Source organism: Rattus norvegicus, chromosome 8 (genome assembly GCF_036323735.1).
Source record: "Rattus norvegicus strain BN/NHsdMcwi chromosome 8, GRCr8, whole genome shotgun sequence".
NCBI lineage: Eukaryota > Metazoa > Chordata > Mammalia > Rodentia > Muridae > Rattus > Rattus norvegicus.
In genome coordinates, this window is record NC_086026.1 from 128,733,111 (window position 1) to 128,759,765 (window position 26,655).

A 26,655-nucleotide genomic window follows, 5' to 3' on the forward strand; every position below is an offset into this window, starting at 1 on the left:
CTCCTAGACAGGACTGTCCAGTGGTCCTGAGGTAAGGATAGACAGTCTACCGAGGCTGTGGTGTAGGCATGACATTCCATGAGCTGCAGTGAGGTGGCATTGCAAGGGTTAAGTATTCAGGAGTTTAGAAGGAGCCTAAATTTACCCAGTAAGGGGTGTGTGTGTCCATCCCCTACTGAGCTGCCTGTGGAGAGGATCTGGTCTGGAAGGGTGGTCCTTAGCCTGCCATGCTGCTGGGGGGGGGGGCGCTGGGAGGGAAGAATGAAGAATGGGCCGATAACTCAAGACTGGGAACCATAGTTCTTAAGACAGGTTTGTGGAAAGTCTGAGAATGCATGGGGAAAGAGGGTAGATAATTCTGTATCCTGCGCACTTCCTCCTGCTGCCTGTGGAATTCACAAGTATTTGTGGTATTACGGGTACATAAGGACTAACTGGCTATGAAGTGCTTTCCTAGCTTTTATAAAGTTTGTTAGAACATGGCAAAAATAGCATTCTTGTGTTTGTGGCATTAAAATGAACAGTTTAAGACATTAAATGGTAGTGGGGTTAATTCTCTAGATGATGCCTGAGTCCACAGTCATGGGTCTCAGTATTGTCTAGTCTGGTATGTTAGGTGGCAAGTGCATTGTACAACAAATAGCAAATCAAAGGTGATTCCTTCAGGAACTGGCCCTGCCTTCCACCTGCTGGAGCTCTTGAACATTTTGTGTACTGAAATTGCTTCTGCTGCTGGCCTGGTGATCTGCCTCAGACTGACAGGCGGAACTCTGATTTAGACATGTGTGTTGTATATCTGCTGTGGCTAGGCTGGAGTTGAGAGCACTGCAGTCCCTGCAGGAATACCAAGTTTTTCGGCATGGGACAATGACATTTTTTGGGAATTTTGCCTTTTTTTTTTTTTGGTCCATCCCTTGAATATTCAATATTCTTGGGTATTATAAACAGGCAGCTTTATTCTTTTGCTATTTAGTAGTACATGATAAGGGCCGACCCCATCTGCACAGCCACAAGGTAGGATTGGACAGTTAGGAACCACCTCCAGGAAGTGCTCCAGTTCCGAGACAGGCCTCTGTTGTGAAGGTGGTGCATGTGTGTGCACCAAGCACTTTATATCCGGTTTAAAACAAAGGGGCTCTAGGAGAGGTGGCTCTTAGATCATCTAAATGTCCCCAGAGGAAGTTCCCAGTGAGAGGTCCCAGCCAGGTAGAAGTTTTGTCTCTAACTCATTCTAAATTTGATAGGCTATGTTCATAATGGCCAAGCCTCTCCATGGGGAGCACACAAACCCTGAGGGGAGGATGTGAAAAAAATGAAGGTAAAAGGTAGTGGGAAGAGAACAAGGCCCTTGAAGCTGATGGCTACAAAGAGGAAATCCCTAGGGCTGCACTTCCTGCCCTTGACACTTCTAGCCCAGGGTAGACCTTAGACGAGCTCAACAGGGCAACTGGAGTCTGAGGCCCATCCAGGATGAGCCAAAGCTACACCCCACTGCCATGTTTTCCCAGGCTTTGCACGTCAGTTGGACAAACGGCAGCTGTCAACAGTGCTGTAATCAGAGAGGAAATAACACTTGTGAAATTGGCAAACTTAAAAAAAATGGAGAGAACTAAGAAGAGCTCCTGAGTTTGACTCAGCTTCTGCCCTAGGATTTACAAAGGACATCACTTTAGCATGCCAGTCAAGAGGCACAGTTCAGTGCAAGGGCACACAGTTGCTGGCCTTATTTCTCAGACACAACAGAACCACTATCTGTTGTCCCTTCTCTGAACTTGAGACTGTCAAGTAACACTTAAATGGAACTGGGAGATTCCAAGTGTCAGGGAATCCTAAGAACCAAGTCATTGGTAGACTAAAGATGGAGGAGTTAGCAGAAGCAGAATAGTTTGGTTCTTGTGCACTGGTCGTAGACATGGAACTGGTAGATCTAGAACAAAGTTTTTGTTCCATGCTTAGCCAGAATGGAGAAGAGCCTGTAAGGGGAGAGGAAGAAGGGGAGCCCCTGGCCGAGTCACCATCCTCTAGGATTCACTTTCTGAAGACTGGCGAAGGTGCTGGGATCGGGGCCTGGATCTATGCTCTTCAGGGCATGAATTCCGAGTGTTTTCTCTGTAGAAAGCAGGTCAGGTGCCAGGAACTGCGCTGCAGAGTGAATTCTTGTAAACTTGACCATCCCTCTCCTTAATTCCTGAATTTCATTCTGCAGCAACTCCTCAGATATAGGCCCTGGGTGTGAGGGTCAGAGAAGGTTGGTTCTGCTGTCCTCTGGGCTCCCACGGAGATCTTAGGCAAGGGCTTGGAGCAGTGCCTGTGGAGGGGAAGGAGAAGAGTGAGAATGTAGGAAGACTAAAGAAAAGTGGTGAGTGGCCGTGAGGGAAGTTCCTGGCTGGGTGCTAGCTCAATGTCTAGAGCACTGGTTCTTGCGGAGGGCCAGAGCTCCACCTCCAGGGAATCTGATGGCCTCTACTGGCCTCAGTGAGCACTAGCACAATGTTTATATACGCACACACCCCTACCTGACCTGAGCACCACTGGCCTAGGCCAGTACTTCCGGGGAACAGGGTGCAAAGCTACCTGGATTGCCGTTTACACAATGCATCAGCAGTCAGATATTTGGCCTGTCAGCGACCTCTAGTACTGTAGCCTGTGTTCAGAAAGGTCTGGAAACATCACAGTATGACGGGAATCTGAGTCCAACCCAAGGCTTCATGCTTCTGTGGATGCAGCAGTCCACTCGCAGGGGCCTCCTGGATCTGTCAGTCGTGTTCAGGGACTTGGAAACTATCTGAGCCCCATGCTGGTTGAGCTTTGCTGAGTCCCAGGCCTGGCACTCTGCGCCCCAGATGCTCTCGCCCATGAGTCCTGGTTCCACAGCTGGGTGGGAAGTTGATGGGTCCTCACCCTGCGAGGTTCCAGATTGGGTGAAGGCCACAGGGGCAGTACTTTCCGGTGGGTATGTGTCTCCACTGCGCCTGCTCCTTGGCTCCCACCTTCTGGCTTCCGTTGTCCTAGATGATCCACACACCCTTGGCCTACCTCAGGGTTCCATGCATTCCTAGTAGCCCCAACCGAGCCAGCTCCCAATGTCTACAGTTTGGTCCTGAGAGTTCCTGACCTGTCCCCAACGGTCACCTGCCAAGCCTCTCCCACCCCCAAGAGCTCCCAGACTGTCCCCAAGGTTCACTGGTCAGCTTCTGACAGCCTTCAGCCTATCCCCAGTTGCCATCAGTTCCCAGCCACACCCTTCTCTCCCTAACGGTCGCCAGCCTATCACCAACGTTCTCAGTCAACTCAGACCGCAGTCAACTCCAACAGCCTCCGCCCTGTCCCTCGTGTCCTCTAACAAATGCACACCCACCATACGTCACCTCCCACTCCCAGCCAGTTCACAGTGGCCTCGGTGGGCTTCAAGGGCCCACAGGTTTCCCTGCAGTGCTCCTGACCATCCTTCCCCACCAAGGGTCCTCAACAGTCTCCCCAAGGTGCCAGCTAGACTTTAGCCTTCCTACCTTATGGGTCTGGGCTGACCCTTGGGTCCAGAAGCCTTCCTGGACGAGTTGAGGGTGTGGCCAGTGAAGTCCTGGGTTGGGTCAGGAGTCACTGGTGGTGTGAAGGTCCCTGAAGGAGCTGCAGAGTCTGGGAAGGAATTTGGAGCTGAGGTTCTGACACGGCTGGGAGGAAAGTAGAGGCAGAAGCCACCAGGAGACCAGCAGATGTGTGACCCTCTGTTGTACGGATCAAGGAAACAAATCCAGACAATGGAGGACGGGTTTTCCAAGGAGTGTCTAGATGACCTAGGCAGGAGGGAGGGTGAGTTGTACTAGCGCTGCCTCCTTTAAGGATCCTGTGCCCGGAAGCAACACTCACACCTCTGCGGAAGCAGGAGAGAACTTACAGATTCACGACGCACACTACAAAGAAATGGGACTTTGACAACGTACACCTTAGAAACACCTGCGGCTTTGAGGCACCGGCCTTAATCTCTCTTTACATTCATTCAAGTAGTTCGACTACCATCTTCATTTTATTTTATCTATTTGTTTAGTTTGTTTTTGTTTTTGTTTTTTTTGTTTTTTGGTTCTTTTTTTCGGAGCTGGGGACCGAACCCAGGGCCTTGCGCTTCCTAGGTAAGCACTCTACCACTGAGCTAAATCCCCAGCCCCTTAGTTTGGTTTTTTGAGACAGGGTTTCTCTGCATTGTCCTGGCTGTCCTGGAACTCAATTTGTAGTCCAGGCTGGCCTAGAACTCAGAGATCCACCTGCCTCTGCCTCCCAAGTGCTGGGATTACAGGTGTGTGCCACCACACCTGACTCTATTATTTTAATTTTTTAAAATAAAGTGAAATTTTATTTAACTAAAAAAATTATAATATATTTACATGTTTATAATTCTATTTATATTTCAATTTTATTCTATTAAATATATAAAAATATATACATATGTACACACACATGTATGTATGTATGTATGTATGTATGTATGTATTTTTTTTAATGCAAGCTTAAGAGGCAGTTGTGGCCACTTTCAGGTTTGTTCATCCCCTGAGAAGTCCTGAGGCATGGTCAGAGGAGTCTACCTGCAAGCTTCCACCCTCCGCTCCCTGCAGCCGACTCAGCAATGTGGTTGAAGTCTCCTAGGCCAGGATATGGACATGAACATTGTATCTGGGGAGCCTCTCCCAGGTGTATCTGAGCCTTGGCATGGAGAGTTACAATTAGCTTCTGACCATGGTTGACAGGCACACAGATGACAGTCCTGCTCCTCTGGGTACAGCCATGGTGCAGCCTCCTGTCATTAGGTGATCTGGTGTGGCTTAAGTCTCCAGATCAAAGACATTAATGGGCAAGGCATAAATGCTACAGGCTTAAGAGATGAGTTCTAGAGCTCCTTCCAAAGGCCAGAACTCTTTTTGGAAATGTCAATTAGTTGTACAAAATAATGGGTAGCATTTTAAATTTTTCAATTAGATATAACGCTAGTGTTTACTTGTGCTTTATGTAAGAGTTTTGCCTCATGTATGTTTGTGCATGCCTAGGGCTGGCAGAAGGCAGAGGAGGACACTGGGTCTCCTGGAACTGAAGGTATAGAATCGTTGTGGGCCTGCCTCCCACATAAGTGTTGGGAACCAAGTCTGGGCCCTCTATAAGAACAGCCAGTGCTCTTAACCACTAAGCCATCTTAGCCCCAAATTATATAATATATATTATACTTTACATATGTATATATGTAAAATATTGTACACTATGTAAATTGTCTTAGTTAGGGTTTTACTGCTGTGAACAGACACCATGACCAAGGCAACTCTTATAAAAACAACATTTAATTGGGGCTGGCTTACAGATTCAGAGGTTGGGTCCACTATCATCAAGGTGGGAACATGGCAGCACACAGGTGGGCATGGTGCAGGCAGAGCTGAGAGTTCTACATCTTCATCTGAAGGCTGCTAGCAGAAGACTGGCTTCCAAGCAGCTAGGATGAAACCCCACACCCACAGTGACACAACCACTCCAACAAGGTCATACCTCCTAATAGTGCCACTCCCTGGACCAAGCATATTCAGACCATCACGTAAATATATACACATATATTTTAAATTTTCAAATTATATTTCAGATGAGTTTCACACTGACACGGCCCGTGCTGGTCTGAAAGTTACTATGTAGCTCAGGCTGGCTTTGAACTTGCAGAAGTGGTGTCTCAGCCTCCTGAGTGCTGGGGTTGGGCTGAGGTTGAGTTGTCCCGTTGCCTCATCTTTTGCCTCTTTAACTCCATCGCAGCTTTGGGAGTGGGGTGGGGATTAATATGTGTGATGCTTCCTTTCCACTTAATTTAAAAAGCATATGTTACCCTTTCCTTTCTTTTTTAAAGAATAGGGTCTCACTATGTAACCCTAGCTGGCCTGGGAATCACTTCACTATGTAGACCAGGCTGGCCACAAATTCACAGACATCCACCTGCCTCTGCCTCTGCCTCCCAAGTGCTGGTGTGGCTTAAAAATTATATGAACTGATTGTGTGTGAGTGTACACAAGTCAGACTACAGCCCTAGTATCATGAGCTGATTGTGTGTGCACAAGTCAGATGATGTCCCCAGTATCATGGCTCTGATGTCATCACTTTTTTTGACAGAGTCTCTAGGCCAGTGATTTTCAACCTGTGGGTCATGACCCCTTTGGGGGTTAAAGTCCTTTCACAGGGGTCCCCTAAGACCATCAAAATATAGATATTTACATTATGATTCGAAACAGTAGCAAAACAACAGTTATACAGTAGCAATGAAAATAACTTTATGGGGCTGGAGAGATGGCTCAGTGGTTAAGAGCACTGACTGCTCTTCCTGAGGTCCTGAGTTCAAATCCCAGCAACCACATGGTGGCTCACAACCATCTGTAATGAGACCTAATGCCCTCTTCTGGTGTGTCTGAAGACAGCTACAGTGTACACAGTATATATAAATATAAGTATATATAAATATACTTATAAATATAAATATAAATATAAGTATATATAAATATAAATCTTTAAAAAAAAAGAAAATAACTTTATGGTTGGGGTCACCACAGCATGAGGAACTGTATATAGTAAGGGGTCACAGCATTAGGAAGGTTGAGATCCTCTGCTCTAGGTGGTCTAGGTTTTTCCAAATAGGTCGGCTGGACTGGCTGGCCATCAATTCCCTAGGGATCCTCCTGTCTCTGCCTCCCCAGTGTAAGGATTACAAGTGTACAAGTGTGCACTACTGTGTCTAGATCTAAAAAAAAAGGAGTGTGTGTGTGTGTGTGTGTGTGTGTGTGTGTGTGTGTGTGTGTGTGTGTGTTTGATATCCAGTGCCCACTTCTGGCCTCCTGGGGACCTACCTGCACACACTTGGTGCACATGAATCCCTACACACAAAAGTACCCATACATAAAAATAAAGAGATCTTCACAGCAAATAGGAAACTGAGATGCAAATTTAAACCTACTTGGAGGGTGACTTTAGTTTCTGGAACTACTTAGGTAGAGGAGCATCAGCTGTTTTCCCACTGCTCCCAAGGTCTAGTGTACCTGGGAATTACCCACCAGTAATTATCCATAGTCAGCCAGGTTGGAAACCTGAACCAGAAAGACACATCGACCACCACAAGAAATACAGAAGTACCTGTGAAAGGGTCTGGTCTGAATATCAAGATTAAGAGGGCTTTGGTGGGGGCTGGGGATTTAGCTCAGTGGTAGAGCGCTTACCTAGGAAGCGCAAGGCCCTGGGTTCGGTCCCCAGCTCCGAAAAAAAGAACCAAAAAAAAAAAAAAAAAAAAAAGAGGGCTTTGGTGTTACAGACACAGGTTCTGTTGTGAGAAACTGCATTGCTCCTGGAGTGGGAGGAGGGGACTCCTTAAGACCCAGGAAGTAAACACACAAGTCTCAGGAGGCTCCTGAAATTTACAAGGTTCACGAGATTCCCCTCCCCAAGGTTATAAAGTCAGCCATAATTACTGGACAAATATACTCTCAGACAAGCTGCAAACTGCTTGGGGCTTTAGGGATGCTGGTTTTGTGAGTTGTTAAGTTGGAGTGGTGATCCACCTTCCCTGGAGTTATCCATGTTCTTGTAACTCTTCACCCAAACTCTTGTAAATAACATTCATAAACTTGTTAGCTCACTGAACTAGACTTGGGTAGGTGGAATTGTTCTCTTTTTATTAATGCTTTATCTAAACGAATACATGTTTCCCAGGGAAAAGTCACACAACAGCCACCCTGCTGGGTTTTATTCAGTGGTTCAAACCCAGGGTTTTCTGTATCCTAGACAAGCACTGTACCAACAGAGTTACATCCCCAGCCCTGAACTCACAGAGACCTCCTGTCTCAGCCTCCTGCGTGCTGGGATGATAGGTAAACTCATGCCTAGGTCATCCTGGATATTTAATACAGTGATTAGGAACAATACTGCCACAGCATGGAAACTCTTGAACAGTCAGTGAACTTGGCCCAGATTCTGACTAGTTCCTGATCTCTGTCAGCATGTCAGTCACCTGCTGTGGTACCTGATGAGGTTTGGGAACTGTTTTGGTTAATATCACAGCTTTAAGTGGCCATAAGGTCAGGGGCAATCCGGGAAGAACCAGCCTAGTTGAATAGTCATCGTTCTATGCCCTTTAACCGTTGGTACTGACTTACTTTAGCCACCAGAGGGCAGTGCAGTACCGTGGTTGCCCGCACAGACCCCTTCTAACCGGAATTCGTTCTGTTTCCTGTGGCACAAGCCTATAATCACAGTTGAGGCAGGAAGAATTTCTAATCAAACAAATCAAAGAAAAGCCGACTAAAAGCAACACGGGAGAAAGAGTTTTATGATTCCAGGTTACTGACCCATATCGCAGGGAAATCGCAGAGGCGGAGACAGTTTGCCTCAGTCAAGTTAGGGAGAAATGAGCGTGCCCACGCTGCCTGCTACCTCTTCCCTTGGTCACACTCCCAGACTCTGCATAATTCTGCAGCCCAGAACCCCCTATCCAGGGACTTAGGACTGCCCACAAAGTGGGCTCAATTAACAACCAATCCCCGAGATGAAACTCCCTTCTCAGCTGATTCTAATTTGTATCAACTTGACATCCCAAACCAACCTGTACAAGCAAGGGTGGTGAATTCGAGGTCAGCATGAGAAACACAACAAGACTCAGTCTTAAAAATAAAAACGAGGGGTTAGGGGGATGTTGGCTCGGAAACCGGGAAAGGGAATAACAATCAAAATGTAAATAAGAAATACCCAAGTTAATAAAGATGAAAAAAAAATAAAAACGAGACTGGTTGTGTCACACAAGACACACACCTCTAACTCCAACAGTTGGGAGGAGAGGTAGGAAAATCTCCATGAGTTCAAAGCCAGCCTGGTCTACAGAGTGAGTTCCAGGACAGCCAGGGCTACATAGTGAGACCCTGTAAACACAACCCCTCCCAAACTCAAACCAAAATAACCCCTAAGCTCCCCACAAAACAGAGCAAGTAACAAAGAGACAAGTGCATCTCCACCCCCTTACTTTGTGATCTGAAGAGGTTTTGGCTGGGGCAACACCACCCCCAGGGGTTTGATGCCGTCCTCTGGCTTTTGTGGGTACGGTGTTCACATGTACACATGCACCTCACTATAAAATAAGGTCTTTTAAAAAGTTTTGGTTTCAGCAGCTGTGAAGTGATAACTAAAACATATACTTATTTGGTTGGTTTGGGGGACTAGCAAACAGGATTCCAGAGGCACATAAAGAATTTCTCTACTTACAAATAGGGTCCTTTGTCCAAGGTTAACAAAGCAAAGATGGCGAAACTCCCCTCTCCCCTCCTCTGTCTTTTAGTGTGAGCATGCAGTCACCCTGCATTCAAACAGCTTTCCTGAAGGAAAATATGCTTGTGTGAGCCCAACACCAGCAGCCACGTGTGGCACAAGAGAAGAGGCCTCCGCTGTTAAATTCCATTTGGCAGTTCTTATCTGTGTGCAGTGTGTTGCCATCCTAGTCCCTGTTGCCTCCTCCCAGTCTCTTCCCATTCCTGCAACTCTCCTCAGGCTCTGCCCAACTGCTCCCCATTCTATTTCATGTGCATGTGTGTGTGTGCGCGCTGTATGTCTCTGCGCTGAGTATATGTGGTCTATGTGTTCTGTGTGTGCACTTGTGCATATGTGTGCATGTGTGTGCATGTGTGTGCATGTGTGTATGTGTGTGTGTGCGCGCGCGCATGTGTAGAGGTAGGAGGACAGTGTGTGGGATTTCCCTCTCTCCTTGACCACGTGGGTTGGGGTTGGGCTTGCCAAAGCATCTTTACCCACAGGCTGTATGGCTACTTCTCTAGGAACACTTAAAACACCCAGCAGACACTGCTTCTTGGTAAGCACAGGATTAGAACACAGAGAATTTGCTTTCTTCCTTTTTCCATTTGCAGGGGTCCTGCCCCACTGCACGTCATCTCTGGACAGCTGACATTGGCAGTTGGAATCCTTGCTGATGTCCTGCAGGCACAGCCTTCGTCTGGGCTCGCCTGGAGGTAGACCCAGACAGTGCCACTCCACCCCACGGGCTCTTTCTCCAGTGTAATAGGGGATTCGTTATAACAGACATATAGTCGAGGGACTTCTAACACAGCAGAACGGGAAAACACGGTCCCTTGCTTAGGGAACATGATGTCCATTCCCACATAGGCCCTTGCTGACCAGAAACAATTGTGACTGGGCCCTTGCAGAGTGTGAGGGAGGCAGACAGCGAGGCTGGGTGTGGAGCTTGGGGACACACAGGAGCTTTGTCTGAGTGGCTGGCATAACAGTCCCCTGTTTACTCAAGAAGCTGGAAATCTGTGAGGCCGAGGTCAGCACTGTAGATGGGGACAGACCTAGGCCCAAAGCAGACTGACAGCAAATGAGGAACATCATAACCTTGCTTTTCTCAGGTCTGAGCAATCAATTTATTATTGTCGCTTATCCTCTGATAAACATTCACATTCATATTTATACAGCAAAACGAATGTATGGATGTCACCGTCTTGCATCTGCTTTCTTTTTTATTTTTTCTTTCTTTTTTTTTTCGGAGCTGGGGACTGAACCCAGGGTCTTGTGCTTGCTAGGCAAGCGCTCTACCACCAAGCTAAATCCCCAGCCCCCTTGCATCTGCTTCCATCCGATGAGTTAGGACACAGTCAGGGCCACGCAGTAGTTGACTTGCTTCAAATCATAAGACAACTCTTACAAATTTAAATGACAAGCTGGGTAAAATCCCAGCACTCAGGAGGCAGAGGCAGGTAGATCTCTGTGAGTTTCAGTCTAGCCTGGTCTACATAGCAAGTTCCAAGGCAGCCAGTGCTGCATAGACCCTGTCTCAAACAGTGAAAATAAATAGAGACACACAAAGTTGAAAATAACAAACCCACCAGTACATTATGTATGTATGTATGTATGTATGTATGTATGTATGTATGTATGTATGTGGGAGGTCCATGGGCCTCTGACCTCCACACACATGGCAACCCCAGCTTGTCCTAGTTAGCTTTTTTTTTTTAGTATATGTGCTGCCGAAGCGAGCACCCTAGTTAGCTTTAATTATCCACTTTAGACCGTCTAGAACCATCTGAGAAGGGAATCTCAATTGAGGGATTGGCCTGTGGGAATGTCTGTGGGGGATTTCCTAAACTGTTAGTGATGTAGGAGGGCCTAGCCACGGTGGGCAGCACCATTCCCTAGGTAGGTGGTCCTGAGCTTTATAAGAAAACTAGCTGAGCATGAGCTGGTAAGAGTGTCTATGGTCTCCAATTTAAATAATTAATAAAAGAAATACCCTCCCCCAATCCCAAATGTTCTATACAAATGAACAAAGGAAAACAAAAGTAAGGAAAATTAAGTAGTCCAAAGAAAGTTGGCGTCTGGTTGTAAGGTGCTCTGGTGTTTTACTTAATCAGCGATCTATGGGAGCCTTTTGTCATGACACAGAGCTATTCAGATAAATCAATACCGTAGCAGTAGATCTTGCCGGCCCTTGGGGCACACAGGCTTGTTCAAGGGCTGCTGTAGCCAAACATGCAAGGTCTATGATAGTGGCCAAGACAGCAGGTGACTCTGCCTTCACGTCTCTCCCAAGTTGGAAGCTGAGGTCAGGGTATCAGCAGGGCTGGCTCCAAAGCTTGTGAGGAAGACTTTGTTGACGGCCTCTCCCACAGCTCACAGAGGTCATCATCTTCTCCCTGGCCCCTCCCACGGTCTTTCCTGTCACATGTCATATTGAAAGCTGTCCTATTGGATGGTGTCCCATCTCAATGGCCCATTTTATCCTGGTTTTCTCCGTAAGGCCCCATTAGATAAAGTCAGCCATAGAGGTTCTGGGTTTGGGTCCTCAGTATGGGGATTTGGGAGCAGGGGGCACATACACATATAGGGGATGCAATTCCACCTGACTGTCATTACTGCTGTATTATGAATCCTCTATGGGAACCAGGGAAGGGTACTGCATCTACAGCATATTTTACCTGTGTCCTCGGGCCTGGTTATTCTTTATTTTTTTATTTTTTTTTCTGGTTCTTTTTTTTTTTTTTTCAGAGCTGGGGACCGAACCCAGGGCCTTGCGCTTCCTAGGTAAGCGCTCTACCACTGAGCTAAATCCCCAGCCCCTATTCTTTATTTTTTTTACTACATTTTTATGTTGTGTGTGTGTGTGTGTGTGTGTGTGTGTGTGTGTGTGTGTGTGTGTCTTTGACTATTATTGATATAGGAGGGCCTAGCCACTATGGGCAGCACCATTCCCTAGGTAGGTGGTCCTGGGCTCTGTATGAGAGCTAACTGAGCATGAACCTGGGAAGAAGCAATATTTCTCTCTGGTCTCTGTTTCAGGTTTTTGAGTTCCTGCCATGATTTCCTTCCATGATAAATTGTGAGCTGGGTGTTTAAGGACTTCCTTCCCCAAGTCCCTTTTGGTCAGAGTGTTCTGTCCCAGGAACACACCTATAGAAAATTTTAATCTCAATCCAGGGTCTCTACCCCATCTTTGACCATTTGGTTCCTGGGTAAAACACTTTTATTATTTACAATAGGCCTTAATCAACACTGGAGCCTGAACCCAGTGCCCTGAGATTATGATTTTTATGTTTTATCAACTGAGCTAGCTGGGCTAATTTGGATTTGCTCTGTAGATTAGCCTGGCCTCAGACTCACAAGAAACCTACCTGTCTTTGCCTTTGTCTCCCAACTATTGAGGTCGAAGGCCTAGATTTATTTATTTATCTACATGTATCCTTGAAAACATCAATTTCTATTTCTTTTCCCCATCTTTGGAGATTAATATCTCTGTGGTTAAATATACTTTTGCCAATTCTCCCATGGAAGCCCATGTTTATAGAGACCAGTTGCCCATACCCGCGTGACACCCATTTTAAAGTTAGCTCTCATGAGTTGCCATAGTTTTCCTGTGAAAACCCCACATTCCAAGGAGACAGGCTGGTTGCTCAGCGTAACACAAAACCCTACCCCATTTTAGCTGTCATGAGCATAGCCTTTTGTTGTTGTTGTTTTTGCATAAAAGAAAAACAATTTTGCCCTGTCCCCAACTCTAGGTCCTTGAATTGGCTAATAAAACTTACCTTTCCTAGGGCAAAATGTTGTTTTTTTGGGGGGGGGCAACAAAAAAGCATTATTGTTCAATTAAAATTATAACATAAAAATTATAAACATATCTTCTAAATATACTCATACCCATGTCTGTTTCTTGCCTTTTTAATCGCCTTTATGAAGCATCCATAGAGCACACAAGATGACCTCTCCACCGCTGCCGGATTCTCTCCTTTTTCTTTTTTCCGGTTTCTTTCTTTCTTTTTTTCCCCTCTTACAGCTTTGTCTACAGCAGAGCCTCTCTAGCCCTGTGGCTTCCTTAATCCTTTGAATTTAGTTTATAACCCGCATAGCTGGAGATACATTGTAGCATGACATTGTAGTGTTTGATCTGAGAGTTAATACTAGTCATTATAAATTTGGCATATAAAACCCGTGTTTGCCAGTGGCCTGCTATCAAAGGAAGTCAGGATTACCAAGTAAATGGCAGCCAAGGAAGCTGGTGTAATAATACTTGAAAGCATATAGTTAATGCATTGTGGAAAGATGTAAGTGTATCCCACCATGTCTCTAGCACAGCGGGCTCAAGGCCATTCTGTGGGATGAGCCGGCATTGATATGGAGGACTTGGCACGAGTAGAGTGGTGTAGAGTGGTGGGGGGAATGGGCCTTGGAGAAGGGTGAGGCTTTGCGTGGGGTGTTGATTATGTGGTGGTGGGATGCTGGAGTGAGCAGGTTGGTTATGGTGTGGATGCTGGGTGGGTGCGTGCCTGTGTGACGTGCCTTTAGCTTTTGTTCAGATGTTTCTTTTACTCTTTGTCTTGGCCTTTGTTCCCGTCTTTGTTGGCCTTTGTTCTCTCTTTGTTTCACTCTTTGTTTCAACTTTCTTTAGCTTTTGTTTGGTCTTTCTTTAGCCTTTTGTTAAACTTTGTGTGGCCTTTGTGCGGCCTTTGTGTAGCTTTTGTTGTAAAGTACATCTTGGCTGAGGACCCATCAAAAACACCTTCTGTATTGAAAACCCAGACGTAGAACCTCTCCCTATATATTCCACATGTACTGAGGTTGCCCAGCTCCACCAGGGCCCGCTATCCACAGGAACCTTTCACAGCAGCCAATACCTGCAGGTAAGAGGATCCCAGAGGCTCTGGTTCACGCTATACCTCACATGGGAAGGGTGCACACTCCTGTGTGTCACAGGGGAAGCCTGTCATGATGACAGTTTGGGGAGGGAGGACAATGGAGACCGAAGAAAAGAGAACAGTGGTTTATTCTGATCTGGGCAAAGGAAACCTCAGGAACATTCCTCTTAACATCCCGGATTTATCTGCTCCTGGAAAGGCCTTGGAGTTTCATGCTTGGATACCTTTGTTGTTGGAGAAAGATCAATGGTGTTATTGGTGTTTTCCCTAGTCCCGATTTCTTCTTTTATTGATTATCATGACTTAAAAATGAGTTTTTGTGGGGTTTCCCTCCTCTCTGAGGATTTCCAAACAGTTACTGGTTAATGGGGAAGAGAGAGGTTGCCTTTAGTTAATGTAACCATGTAGCACTGCAAAGTTGCCCACACTCCTGGCAGCAGAATGGGTGCATGCTTCTGTAAGCAACCCTAATGAAGCTCACTGGATTTTAACTCTTCCCCCTAAAAAAAGAAAACCCCACGGAAGTAGAGGGGAGGCTAGTTGGGAAGTGTGGGGCGGCAGGGGGGTCTTCAGGAGCAGGAATAGACAGAGAGAAGGGATGTGACTGGAATACATTATATGTGTGTGCAAAAATGTTGCAACAAGGGGTTGGGGTTTTAGTTCAGTGGTAGAGCGCTTGCCTACCAAGCCCAAGGCCCTGGGTTTGGTCCCCAGCTCTGAAAAAAAGAAAAAAAAATGTTGCAACAAAACCCAAAGATTATATGCCAACAAAAAACATTTTTTTTTTTGGTTCTTTTTTTCAGAGCTGGGGACCGAACACAGGGCCTTGCGCTTCCTAGGTAAGCGCTCTACCACTGAGCTAAATCCCCAGCCCCAACAAAAAACATTTTAAAAGGAGTAAAGTTAAAAAGAAATAAAGTGAGTTTTCTTCTCATCTGGGAACAGTTGCTTCCCTTAGACACACAGCTGGACTTGTTTGTGGGGGTGCGTGGCCAGGAAGACCAAATCTTCACCCTGAGTGGAGCTGTGTTAATGCTTCACCTCATACAGAATCTCTCAGAAATCTTGGCAATCTTCAGTCTGCGGGTGAGAGAAAAAGTAAAAGGAAGATCATGTGTCAGGGGAATGAGGCAATGCACTTGGCTAAAGTATTAGGAAGAGAGTGGAGAAAAGGTTTCAAAAGCTGTGAACAAAGCAGGGCGGCAGCCAGGTGAACAGATCTGCCGTTTGGGGAGTATTTAGGACGCAGGGGATTGCTGGCAAGTGGCTCTCAAAATTGCTTCAGATTTATAGAAAAGTTGCAAGCAGAATAAGGCATTCCGGCTGGACCTAGTTTATGCAAATGCTGGTGACACGTTACCACATTGGCCTGGTCATTCTCTCTAATGTGCAAGCACATGCCACTCACACCCTCCTCAGCCATCCAAGACAGGCACACACCAATAACGTCAGAACGCTAACACTGTGCGTGCTGGTCTGTCATCTAAGCTGGAGGTCCCCGAGTTCATTAGTGCTCTCAGCAGCCAGTCCAGGCTTACACATCGCTTTTGGCTATCTTGTCTCTTTAGATTCCTTTAGCCTATGGATGTGCCCAGGACAACCATTCTCTGATGAGCTTGTTGGTTTGTGTGCATGCATGTGAGAGTGTGTGTGTGTGTGTGTGTGTGTGTGTGTGTGTGTGTGTGTGTGTGTGTGTTCAGGCATACACATTATGAATATATATACATGAGTAGGTTTCTGAGTACATGTGTAGAGGTTAGAAGTCAATGCACATGATTTCACCTTGGTTTTTGAGACAGGGTTCCTGTTATTTGACCTAGACTTGTTTGCTGGGATCTGCCTGTCTCCATCCAGTGGACACAGATGCTTGGTGGGATCTGAACTCAGATCCTACACTTTGCACAGCACGTAATTGACCCACTGAGCTACACTGGCAGCTTTGAGCTGTTACACTGTCGAATCTCTTTCGGTGTGTGTTTGGTCTGAGTGATGGGGTTGGGTTGGAATAATGGTTAGATCAGGTCCCAACAAACTCTTGACCAAGATACTTCCTCCCATGGTCCCAGCATTTGTATTCAGCATAGACCTCACCCTTGCTGGGAAAACTGCTGTATCCAAAGAGTTGCCTATAGTTTGATGGTGCATTCTGTGCTTATAGGATTACGGGGCTGGGAGCATAGCTGGGTCAGCAGTGCCCGTTCAGTGTGTGCAGAGGCCCAGGCTCAATCACTAACACTGCATATACTGTCTAAGCCTGTGGCACCTACCCTTGATCCCAGCACTCCGGAGGCGAAGCCAGGAGGATCAGAAGTTCAAGTTCCTCCTCAGCCACACAGGGAGGTGGAGACCAGTCTGGGTTAAAGATCCTATTTCCAACAAGAAACAGATATGCATTCCTGTGATGAATCGTTCAGGGGTAGAAAGGGATGGTATTAAATCCCTCCTTTTTCTCAGTCAAAACCATTGGGTGTCAGGGTATAGAAGGCTCAGGAGGCAGGAGAATGTGTGGATAACACCTGACACCTGCCTCTCACAGCCTGGAATCCTGCTGGGCTGGGCTGGGACTAGGTTGACTGTACCTATGGAAGTTTATACTCAAATCTGATCATGGAAGCTTTTAATTCGGGCTCTGTGGAAGAATGAGTAGGATTTTAAGGGAGCGCCTAAGATCTATTCATGGAAATTACAGAAACTTATAAACGTGCACAGCTGAGCCTTCTCTTGCTATGAACGAACATCACAGCTGTGCGCCCTTGAGCTTCATAAGTTCAGCAGGTTCATGACCAAGGATCTCCTCTGTGTTCCAATGCCACACCCTCCCCAGACCTCTACTAGGCGGGAAAAATTAGAGCTTCAAGATGTTCCTAAGATGTGTCAAGACTTCTTATTCTCAAAATCTGTGAGCTATGAAATACTCCTATATTCTAGGTGAGGGTGTAGAAAGAGGCTACCCTATGACCACAGCTGGACACATCATCACCCTATGACCACACATGACCATGACACTCAATGACCTGGCCACACCACCCTGTGAACACACCTGGCCACACCACCCTGGGACCACACCTGGCCACAGTGAATAAATCTGTTCCTGCTTTTCACTCACTAGTCTCTTTGACCAGCTTGTGAAGACAGAAAGCCATGCCCAGACTGTTTGAGCTGCCAGGGTTCAGGTCGGGTACTAGCCTTAGGTATCCTGATTGTTGTATTTGGGACATAGAAGTTACTGCATGGCTTGACAAAGGCTTTTATTTTATTTTATTTTTATATGTATGGTGTTTAGCCTGCACGTGTGTATGTGTACCACGGATCTGCCTGAGGTCCAAGGAAGTCAGGAGAGAACCTTGGGTTCCCTAGATATGAAGTTAAGGATGGTTGTGACTAATAAGGTTGTTGCTGGGGACCAAACCCTTATCCTCTGCTAGAGCAAACAGTATTCTTAATTGATGAGCTATTTCTGCAGCTGATATCTAATTACCTGATAAAGTGCTTTATAATAATTAATTATATACCCCATGATGAACCATCTTGTTGTGGAAAATGGAGACACAAAGTCTCTTTTTTCTCAGTCAAAAGAATTTTGGCTCAGGACATGTGAAGTCTGGGTGGTCAGGGGAGTTTTGTGGTTGAGTTAACCTGCTCTGACCATCTAGAAGGTGGCTGGGCTCCTGGGATTAGACTGATCCCTTGGGTTCCGGGAGGGACTGCCTTCTGCTGGCTGAGCAGTTTATCCTGGTTCCTGCTCTTCTGGTGACCCAGAAACATTTGATTAAAATTCCTCAGTATTTGGTAAAAATGGTGCAGCTTTTTTTTTCCGTGCAGCAACTCAGGCACCAGTCTCCTTAAAACCAACCTGGATTCTGTTTTTATTCCACTAGAAGGATGCTATGGGATAATGAGACAGGGTTACAACAGGTCCCAGGAGAAGGGAACCATGGTCCTATTAATTATTGACCTATATTGTGACCCAAGTTCACTGAAAAGACTACATCCGTTCCCCTTAGGATCTGAGTCCCTTCAAGAAGACTTAGTTCCCGCATAAGGCGACTAGGGTCTCACGAGTGAATAACCCACTAAATTACAGATTCTGACTGCGGTGGGGACGTCAGACCACGGTGCTTTCTCCAACCGTGCTTTCCCCAGTGCCGAGACTATGGAGAAGTGGTTCCTCCTCATGCCTCTGTTTACCTGTTCCCACACGCAGTGTTCCGTGAAGATTCAGGTTCCCAGTCCCCACTCCACTCCGGGAAAGGTCTTGGTGCTCAGCAATGTTGCTGATTAGCTGGTGCTAGCCACTTACGGCTGTGTAGTTAACTCGGTGGCAACACTCAGTGTTATCAGGAGGAAACTAAAGGATGCTGAGACTATGGCCACATACAAAACAAATTAATAAAACACGAAGAAATAATTTAAAGATCTTTTTTTTGTTTTTTTTTTTTGGTTGGTTGTTTTGTTTTGTTTTGTTTTTGAGACAGGGATTCCTTGTATAGTCCTGGCTGTCCTGGAACTTGTTCTGTAGATCAGGCTAGTCTTGATCTCAGAGATCCGCCAGACTCTGTCTCTGCAGTGCTGCGCACCACCACCGCCTGACTTCTTCTTCTTCTTCTTTTTTTTTTTAACAGCTTGCACCACATTTCATTTTTATCCATTCATCCACCCAATCAACAAATACTTGTTGAGTACCAGTGGCCTGCGCTGAGTCAGCACCTGCTGATCAGTGTGTGCACGCAGCTCAGACCTTACATTTTAGTGATAACAATATAAGAATCTCATGGGAGAAAAGGTGCCCCGTAAAATCGAACTTCCTTCCTCTAAACAGCTACCAGGAAGTTCTTCCCTGATAGAACCCTCTGATCAAATTCAGGCCTGCAGGTTTGCAACTGCTTTACTAAGCTGTCTCCCAACTCTGAATTAAGGTTTTCTACTTAAATTAATGAGCTGGGTGTCATTTTTCCCCATAGTGATGAGGCAGCCTACAAATTAGCATGAAATTTTACCAGTGCGTCCTTCCTCATTCCCAGACTAGCAGACAGCGTCTTTCTAGATCCATCTTGGCTGTGAGAGTGAGCCTCCGAGTGTTGCAACCGTGTAGCTAGTTCGCTAACTGACCAGTCTGTGCCCTATCACCTCACTTCCAGGGCAACAAAGAATCAAATGAGAGCGAGACAAGCTGGGAATGAAGTCCTGGTTGCCAGATGGGAGCTTGAAAATACAGGTACCGCTCTGCATCTAAGTTGTTGCATGAATGATTACAGGTATTCAGAACGTCACAGAAGAATGGGAAATCAGCAAGAGACTGAGTGAAATAACTTCCCTTAAGGTGTGCTCTCTTACTGGTCTTTCCCTCTCTCTGTCCCTCTCTCGCTCCCTCCTCCCTTTCTTTTCTTCTTTATCTTTTGAGAATGGGTCTCACTACAAAACTCTTACTAGCCTGGAACTCACTATGTAGACCAGGCTGGCCTCAAACTCACAGAGATCCTCCTGCCTCTGTCTCCTGGGCACTGGGATTAAAGGTGTGCACCACCATGCCCAGCAGCTTAAATGCTTCTTAGATCGTGCCAGTTATTTCCTGGTATTCTCAGTCTGGAAATAAACTCTTTGTGCTGGAGAGACCATGACCCAAGCCACCATTTGTCTGCTTACAACCCCCTGTACCATGCACAATAGCCCTCCTGTGAAAAGACTCTCTCTCAGACCCCCAGACTTCAGTCAGAGGATCATCTGTGTCTTTGTCTTAGCTTCATCTGTCTGTCTCTCTGTGGCATTATTTTGTGCTTCACATCCCTCCAGAGTGAGGTCAGTGCAATCTTTTCCTTCACAGCTCCTTTACTCTCCAGTTAAACCAGCATTTGAAGCTTGTGCTGTGTCCCTGTGGGCTCTGCAGCTGGTCTCTCTCGCTCACCCTTCTCCACTGAGGGATTTTAAGCAGGACTCCCCGCTCTCTTTCCACCACAACTCCATCCATCAACTCGACTTCCGGCAGTTACAGGAACAAGGGACCTAACACTCCAGTGTATTAGCTGTTCTGTCCCCTACGCCCATTGCCACGCTGTGGACCTTGTCCATACTTTACCATATCAAGGCTAATGGTTAAGGGTTTCCTCTAGACCCAGAGAGCGTGCTGTCCACACTGCTGCTCTCTCCCCACTTTACCTCAGATCTTTCCCTTTCTGGTTCTCAGCTGATGCTCTGACTTCATGGAAGCAAGTGGATGAGAGCTTCTAGCTTCACTCTCCTGAAGAGCTTTTAACCTCCGAACATTGCTCTCCTTCTGTCTCCCCTCTTCTGACGAGGGCAGGCAGGTGTTCAGCAGCCCCCTTCTCATGTGTTCGGCATCCCAGTGTCATTTTCCCTCAGGAATGTTACTGACTTTCTTCTGACTGTGTTCCATCTCCCCCTCCGTAGATCTTTCCACAAATGCATTTACATATTCACATCTCTTTCATTACACCAACTAAACAAAGGACAGATCAACAATCACCAAACATCAGCACCTCTCCCCAAAGGCCTCTGTGAACCACACACCCTCCCAGGACCCTCTCTGACCCTCCATTCTCCAACGTTTGGTTCCTGTTGCTTATTTTTTTTTTCCTGTCTGAATCCTTAGTTGAAATTCCCTCAACAATGTAAGGAAGAACTCTTGCCGTGGTCACCAGTCACCCCTGTGCTTCTACTAAGCTTCCCCTGGCATAATCCAAGTCAGGTGACCATTTTGAAGCTCTCCTTGCCTCTGGCTCATAGGCTCTCACAGCTCTGAGACTCCCTCCCACTCCTCCACGGAACCTGAAAACCATAGGCTCAGGTAGAGATGTTTTTCACAACACCCAACAAAAGCAATTTAAGGAAAGACAGTTTATCTTGGCTCACAGTTTGAGCATGCGGTCAGACTGTCACGGCAGAGAAGGCACTGGCAGCAGGAGCGTGAGGCAGCTGGTCCCATCACATTGGCAGCAGGAAGCACAGAGAGGTGACTGTTGCTGGTCAGCTTGCTTTCTTCTTTTTATTAATCTCGAGCCAGTCTGGGGGATGCTGCTGCCCACAGACAGGGTGGAGCTCCTCTCCTTCCTTAAACCTCATGGAAATGCCCTGCTGGACATGCCGGTGAGAGGTCTCCCAGGAAGTTTCGAACCCAGAGTAACCGTCACACTGTCTCTTCTCTTTCCACATTTAGCCGCCCACGTGGCCTTCGTCACCACGTTCAAACACTTTATCTCCAGACTTACTTTGTTGAACTAGAGACACGTCCAGCAGGTGCCTCAGCTGGCCGTGGACCCAGGACATGATTATCTACTCACCCTAGGTCCCCAAGGAGATTCCAGTGTCCAGGGGCTGGAGTCAGCTCAACAGTTAACAGCACCGGCTGCTCTTGTAGAGGACCTACCTTTGGTTCTCAGTACCCATATGGCAGCTCACAACCACCTGTAATTCCAGTTCTAGGGATCCAACACTCTCTTCCGGTCTCCACAGGCACTGCATGCACACGTGAACACACACACACACACACACACACACACACACACACACACACGTCCATAGACTACGACATGTATAAATTTAGCTTTAAAATGGTGTGTTGTTTATGTAATGTTTAGATTACCATACTTCTTGTGTGTTTTTCTTGCTCTGTTGTAGTAACTAACGTTTTCACACCTAAACATTTGTCTAGTGTGTTTATCGGTGTGCTTGAGTCGCCAATCTTATGTTATATAAATTCCTCTCCTTAGAGACGCTCACCAAGGGCTCCGGCATAGCTTGTGAGACAGTTGTGGGGGTAGCCCACACTCGTTTGTCTTTGTTGGCTAAAACAAAGAGATACAGTAAGGCATTTAACGTGGCTTTGTGTTCCCAAATGGGCGACTGCCTGAGGATACTGGATACGGAACTCTTATTCTGTTGTGTCTCACATAGTCTCCAAATTTCTGTTGGATTTTTGGCATCTTGTGGCTGTCTGCACGAAGGCTTCCTAATTCAAAATAAATATTTGTATGGTATAGTTCATTACCTGACATTGGTTTGTCACAATGATCAACTGCCGAATTTCCATTGCATTAATGTGTAAACACACTCATCATCAAGGACACACGTCCCTGGGGAGAGCATCCCTCTCGGGCATGAATTACTAGTCATCCGGCCAGTGGTGACACCCTTCTCTCTTCTATTTCTGCTGCAGTGGATTGCTCAGCACAGAAGCTGTTGTGTTTATTGTGTAAATCTGTTCTCAGAGAGAGGCATCAGTTTCTGGCCCAAGAGATTAGCGAGAGTTAGGATGGTCCCTCAGGGAGCAGGTGGATTTATTCTGCCCTGTTGATCTTTGATTTCACAGTGGAGAGAGACACTGGCTCCATATCAGCATCTGCATCCGCCCACTCCTTCCTTGCTGGGTGACAGGGGTTCTTTGACAGCCCAGGGTTCCCTGTCTTATGATAGTTACTGGCATAATTGTAAACAGCAGGCAGTATTGAGCTCATGCCCCTCCCCTGCACTGCCCTGTGCCCCTCCCTGCCCCGCCCCTGCAAACCTGTGCCCCATCCCTACATAGCCTGTGGCCCTCCCCTGCCCCGCCCCTTCCCGCCCCGTGCCCGCCCCTGCAGGCCTGTGTCCCGCCCCTGCAGGCCTGTGTCCCGCCCCTGTACAGCCTGTGCCCCTCCCCTGCCCCGCCCCCGTGCCCCGCCCCTGCACGGCCTGTGTCCCGCCCCTGTACTGCTCTGGGCCCTGCTCTTTACCTCTTATTAGCTATCCGCATCTCTCTTTTCTGACGTCACTTTTTCCTTATCTGTGGGCCCATCAGAATGGTTGTGACCTGCTATTCCCTTGCTGTTATTTCTTTTTGAGTACTACAATCAAGCGAATCTGGAGATAACTGCCCGCTGGGCAGGGAACATGGGTTAGTGGGTGAAGGGGATTGTCGCTAAGCCTAGCAGCCTGAGTGTGATCCGTGGGATGCATGTAATTGGGAGGCAGAGAACCAACTCTGGTAAATTGTCCTCTGACCTCCACGTACACAGCGATGTGTACACCTCTGACCGCCTAACACTGAGGCGTACACCCCAAACAAATTGATACAGTCTATTTAAAAGACTATTCCTTCTCCACGATTTGCCTGCTTTAAAATTTTTTTTACTCATAGAGTATTTTGGATTTAAAAATCCTGATTACTAAACTAGGATACTTTTACATTAGAACATTTTCTTCTACACCAGAACAGGATGTTGAACTTGTAGCTGTAAGGCATTACATAAATAAAGGTGGGGGGGTTCACGTCTCAGAGAGCTCACTTCTATAACAAGCACAGCCAAGGCATGGAAGAACAGAGGAAGCCACAGGCAAGGAGAGCTCTGGAGTCACATCCAAAGTCACGCTGTCCTTAGACAAAGGAAGCATGGGGATTTTATTCAGGGCATCTGCAGCACGCTCAGTTAAGGAACACGTTCATGAACGTTTTGAGTTAAGGAGTTCACTCTTACCCCCCCCCCCCCAAGGAGTTCACTCTTGAGCATGCTCATGTTGAAGTCATGAAACACTGTTTAAAAGATTAAAGGGGTGGACAGGAACACCTTTGGGAATGACCTGCATGCACCATGCACCATGCACCATAATGTTTTAGCTTAAAACAAGCGATGGTTGCTTTGAAGGTGCCCATATAGGAGTCACTGCTTGGGTGCCTGCCTTCCTTAGGGTGACAACACCTTCCAGTGAATTCTTTGTCTCATGAAGCAGTAGTCTTTATGATCTGTTTTCTTCCTTCTCCTCCCCCTTCTCCTTCCCCTTTTCCTGTTTTCTGTGTTAGAAAGAATATTGTCTCAGAGTTAAGAACATATTCTAGTCTACCTTGGTCAGGGGTCCTGACACCCCATTTCCTACTTCTCAGCCCTCAAGGTGGCTTGACTTCCCTGTTCTCTTAGGGTTTTACTGCTATGAACAGACACCAAGGCAACTCTTATAAGGACAACATTTAATTGGGGCTGGCTTACTGGTTCAAAGGTTCAGTGTATTATCATCAAAGTGGGAGCGTGGCAGCATCCAGGCAGGCATGATGCAGGAGGAGCTAAGAGCTCTACATCTTCATCCAAAGACTGCTAGAAGACTGACTGAGGAGGGTCTTAAAGTCCATGCCACAGTGGCACACTTCCTCCAATAAGGCCACACCCACTCCAACAAGGCCACACCACTCCGACAAGACCACACCCACTCCAACAAGGCCACGCCCCCAAACAGTGCCGCGTCTTCAGCCAAGCATGTTCAAACCACCGCATCTGTATCTCTCATTTGAAATCACGAGTCCAAAAGAGTTCAGTACACGAAGCACGTGCCTCTGCCTGGCTCACACTTCCCACCACGTGCTTGCTAGGATGTTTGCCTTGATTTTACTTAAGTATTCATCTTTCCTAGTTTTGTTTCCTGTTGCTGGAAAAAGTGAATTGGGGGGGAATTACTTACTTTAGCCCCCAAATTTCAAGTTACAGTCCATCATAGTGGGGAAGTCATAATGGCAGGTGCTTGGGACATTTGGTCACATCATGTTCACAGTCAAGAGCACAGAGCAATAAATTAATGCATGCCTGCTTGTGCCCAGTGCACTTTGCATTTTTTAACCCTCTCTTCCTCTCTCTCTCTCTCTCTCTCTCTCTCTCTCTCTCTCTCTCTCTCTCTCTTTCTCTTTCTCCTTTTTGAGATAGGGTCTTACTATATATAGCTCTGGCTGTCCTGGAACTTTCTATATAGACCACTACCTCTACTTCCCAAGTCCTGGGATTAAAGGCCTACAGCACCACTGCCAGATACTTTTTCATTTCTTTTTTTTTTTTGGTTCTTTTTTTCGGAGCTGGGGACCGAACCCAGGGCCTTGCGCTTCCTAGGTAAGCGCTCTACCACTGAGCTAAATCCCCAGCCCCACTTTTTCATTTCTTATACAGTCTGTGATCTCCTTCCTAGGGAGTGTGCTGCCTACAGTGGGCGGGTCTTTCCACATTGCTTAACTTAATCAAGACAATCCTGCCACAGACAAGCTCATATGCTGAACACGATCTAGAAAATCCCTCATGTAGATCTCTCTCCAGGGTTCTAATTAAACTGATGATTAAAACTAATCACCATGGCAACCACTGATCATTTTAAATTATCCCTCAGTTATAGATCATGCCACTACACATATGTGGATCTACTTCTGAACTCTCGGCCCTGTTTCCTTGACCTATGTCTCTTCCCAAGCTTACACGCTGCTAGTGTACTTCATAGTGAGTGTCAATAGTCTGAATGATGGGGATGTCTTATTCATGTTTGTCTGCGTGGGGATATGTCTTTGGTGTAGTTCATAGTGAGTGCTAATATTTAGAAGGACACGGATCTCGTATTGGAAACTATCTTAGTTGTTCTTGGGTCTTCATGGTTTCACCGGAACTATGGTATGGCCTTGTCAGTTACATGCAAATCTGATACTGATGAGAATTACATTAACCCTTTAGATGTACTCTGCGACATTAAGCATGCTATGGTATTAAATATTTCTCTTTAAGTTTTCAAAAGTTTTGTAGATTAAAACTTTTTAAAAATTATTTTGTGTGTCTGTGTGAGTACTTGCACGTGTGTGTGCACTGTGTGTGTGTCTGGACATTGGAGAAGAATGTTGTGCTCTTTGACGCTGGAGTTACATGTTGCAAACTGTCTGAAGTGGGTGCTGGGAATTGAACCCCGGTCCTTTGTCTTCAGTCGCTGAGCCATCTCTCCACCCCTGATTATGTTTCTTAAGGTTGTCATTTATTCATCTGGTATGTTTCTACCTATAGATGTTCGGTGGTCTTGTGGTCAGTGTGAATTGCTTCTTTTATTGTATATATTACATCCGTGAGTTGTAAATGTTTGAAGTTTGTAAATTGGCCTGTGTCAGGAATCTCTTTCTAAAAATACTCAATTCGTTTGTTATTTATTTGTTATTTTTATGTATATGGGCATTTTGTCTGCACGTATGTTAGTTGCACCATGTACATGCCTGGTGCCTGCAGAGGTCAGAAGAGGCCACCAGATTCCACAGAGCTGGAGTTATCAAGAGATGACTGTGAGCTGCCATGTGTGTGCTGGGAATCGAGCCTGGGTCCTCTGGAAGGGCAACCATGCCCTTAACCCCTGAGTCATCTCTCCAGACTGTGTCAGGAACCTTGTTGGACTCTCTGTCTTTCTCTTTCTCTCTCCCTGTCTCTAATGTTTGCTTGTCGACTTTGACAGCCTCAGAATATTTTGTGTATATATATATATATATATATGTACATATTTGTGTGTGTGTGTGTGTGTGTGTGTGTGTGTAGTTGTTTATGTGTGTGGAGACCTGAGGCCAACCTGGAATCTCATTTCTCAGGACAGTGTTCACATTGTTGTTTGTGATGGAGTTTTTCCTGTTTGCATGGAACTCACTAATCGAGTTAGATTGACTGGCTAGCAAGCCCCAGGGTCCCCACTGTTGGGATGACAG

General features: G+C 46.4%; 1 protein-coding gene and 1 long non-coding RNA gene across 16 annotated transcripts in view; one reads left to right on the forward strand and one right to left on the reverse strand.

Moving 5' to 3' along the window:
- Nucleotides 1–936: 936 nt before the first annotated feature.
- LOC134480248 (uncharacterized) lies at nt 937–3,495 on the reverse strand. Its single transcript, XR_010054517.1, has 2 exons — nt 2,575–3,495; nt 937–2,308 (listed from the first exon to the last, which is right to left on the reverse strand). It is a non-coding gene; the product is annotated as an uncharacterized LOC134480248 (long non-coding RNA).
- A 10,511-nt stretch (nt 3,496–14,006) lies between these two features.
- Mobp (myelin-associated oligodendrocyte basic protein) overlaps nt 14,007–26,655 on the forward strand; it is a 30,122-nt gene continuing 17,473 nt past the window's right edge. For 5 of the 15 annotated variants that reach the window (XM_039080858.2, XM_039080854.2, XM_039080855.2 and 2 more), the window contains exons 1-2: nt 14,007–14,177; nt 19,331–19,407. The gene's annotated coding sequence lies outside the window, so the exon portion shown is untranslated. Of the gene's footprint in view, nt 14,178–14,995; nt 15,032–19,330; nt 19,408–26,655 lie in introns of all 15 variants that reach the window. The other 10 variants (XM_039080857.2, XM_039080861.1, XM_063264940.1 and 7 more) reach the window with 7 other exon arrangements.